The following is a 2,500-nucleotide window of genomic DNA, read 5'->3' on the forward strand; positions in this document are numbered from 1 at the left end:
CACACACACACATACACATACCGTAAAACTCCAAATAATAGCCCGGGCTTTTATTTTCCCAAATCGCCAAACTGCACGGGCTAGTATTAGAGACAGGCGTCTATATGAGACAGGCCTTTAATTCCCTTTACACAAAACTTTTCCTCTGCGAAGATGGAAAAAATTATCGAATTAATTATTTCAAACACACTGAATGTCTACCTATATAACTAGGCTATCTGATGACAATTACGGATCATCATTCATTTAGTGTTGAGATGTTGTTCATTGAGTGAGATACAGTAAGATCCGCAGGGATAGCCAGATAAAACAGATGCAGAAAACAGAACAGATAAAACACGTTTTAATTACGTAATTTAAAAAGAGATCGTATCACACTGAAAGCTCATATTTTGTCACTAGCAAATAGCATATCGGTCCTTTGTCAAATACAGTTGCATTATCAGCCCTGACCAAAACCGTTCAGGAATTATTTATGCAAAAGTGGAACGTGCTTAATGTTTAATTCTCCCTCCTTTTCGGCACGAATGAAACAGCATGAGAGAGCTTGAACCATATTGTTTCTCCCTTTTTTTATTTGCCAAATTTGACAACAGTCTACATTCAAATCATAGCCTACTTCCAGGCGCGCGGGAACATATTTTGGACCAGGGGTGCTGAATAACAAAATAATCATGGATGTCCGACGATTTCTCCCCCAGCATATGATTCGAATTTAGACAGCTAAATACGTCATTTCACCGCCGTGTATGAGTAGGTCTAAGAGTGAGAAGTTTTATAATGCCCTGGGCAGCCACATTCCACTGCAACTACGCGCAGCATTTGCCACTCCGACTCATCAATAAAAACTGTGCGTGCACACACCAGTCCCATAGAAGCGCACTTGACTTACATCATTAACCAATTTCAGTATATAGCCAGAGAATGTCCGTAGACGGGCTCTGATATAGCCTAGTCTAAGGTAAATTCCTTTTCTGACTTTTTTCTCTGTATCGCCATGGCATTTAGAATAAAGAATAACGTTTGCGAACCGTTCTGGTTTTGTTGCCAGCATGAAAACACGCTTACCATCGGCCTATCCGCAAATTTTAAACACAAGGGATGAATTGAACGATGACAAAGTCGGACATATAGGCATAGTTCATATTGAAAAAAAAGCTATACAATTTGGAACTCTAGCTTTTCATCGCAGTCTTTTAATGCCATAATCATAACGTGCGCAGTCTGCGCCATACTTAAGCCCAAATCACACCCAAGATTCGCGACGAGATGCAACATTGATGCAACATTCTAAAACCTTGCGACTGTGACCAGACAAGGTGAATGCTTTGTGACGGCTTGCAACGACGTGCAACATCTAATTCACACTGCTGTAACTGCTGTAACCTCCACACTGTAACCTCCTTTCGTGTCATTGCGAATCTTTAAACAGACGATCTGACAGGTTTTAGAAGATTAAATACAACCTGAAACTAAAAAACAGACCAGGCCTCTACTGGAGACCGGCCTTTAACCCAAACCTGTAGCCACGCCAGGCGTTTAAAAGAGACAGGCGTCTCTTAGGGACTCTGCGATTATTTGAAGTTTTACGGTACACATACACATTTACATACACACACACACACTCAAACACAAACACACGCACACACAAACTTACACAGTCAAAACTCCTCCACACCCCCTGTTCCTAGCCCTCTCCCTAACGCCACTCATTCAATATTTATCCGTGGGCGTCGGGCCAAGTGGCCCAGCTCTGTTTGCGTAACCCGGTCCGGCCCGCTGGATCAGGGTCCAGGGAGAGAGCACGGGCTGCGGGGATCCGCTCTGAGCCGGGCTGGGATGAGGAGTCGGCCCCCGGCCAAGTCCAGACGGCACAGGGATGGGTCAGAGGGGGAGGGGGTGGGAGGGGAGCGAGAGGAGCCGAGGGTTGAGAGTCCCCAAACAAGGTGTCCAGGCTCTGGAGGGCAGATGTTCCGATGATATCTCCAAAGCAGAGTCCTGAAATATGTCCAGTGGGGCCGCATCTTCATCTCTGAACTCTTGCCTGAAATAATTTCCTCCTCCTCTCCTTCCCTGCTTGTCTCACCCACTCTCTGTATCTCTTCCTCTATCTTTCTCTGTTACTTCTCTCTCTCTCTCTTTCTCTCCCTCTCTCTCTCATTCTCTTTCTTTCCTCCAGCTGTTCTCATTGAACGGCGAGCTGCCGGCACTTCATTCATACGCAATCCAATTCCCCCAGCGCACGCTGATGATAGACTGTTTTAGATCCACTTAGTAATGATTCATTCTGCCATGTCATCCATTTTATTAATGATGGTGTTGTGCTTTGGGGCCTTGAGATACGAGTTCTCCAACTGTGGAGCTTTTGTTTCTGTGTGTGTGTGTGTGTGTGTGTGTGTGTGTGTGTGTGTGTGTGTGTGTGTGTGTGTGTGTCAGTGTGTGTGTATCAGTGTGTGTGTGTCAGTGTGTGTGGGTTTGCAGATATATGGATATTTCATTG

At 44.9% G+C, this 2,500-nt stretch overlaps 1 protein-coding gene across 1 annotated transcript in view; it reads left to right on the plus strand.

Annotated features, from left to right (window-relative positions):
* trpc7b (transient receptor potential cation channel, subfamily C, member 7b) overlaps positions 1–2,500 on the plus strand; it is a 62,983-nt gene that overhangs the window by 48,898 nt on the left and 11,585 nt on the right. The window lies entirely within an intron of this gene.

This window comes from Alosa pseudoharengus, unplaced genomic scaffold (genome assembly GCF_046254945.1).
Source record: "Alosa pseudoharengus isolate Yale_2024_CS ecotype anadromous, Long Island Sound unplaced genomic scaffold, YU_APseudo_1.1 YU_APseudo_1.1_scf_19, whole genome shotgun sequence".
NCBI classification, from domain to species: domain Eukaryota; kingdom Metazoa; phylum Chordata; class Actinopteri; order Clupeiformes; family Clupeidae; genus Alosa; species Alosa pseudoharengus.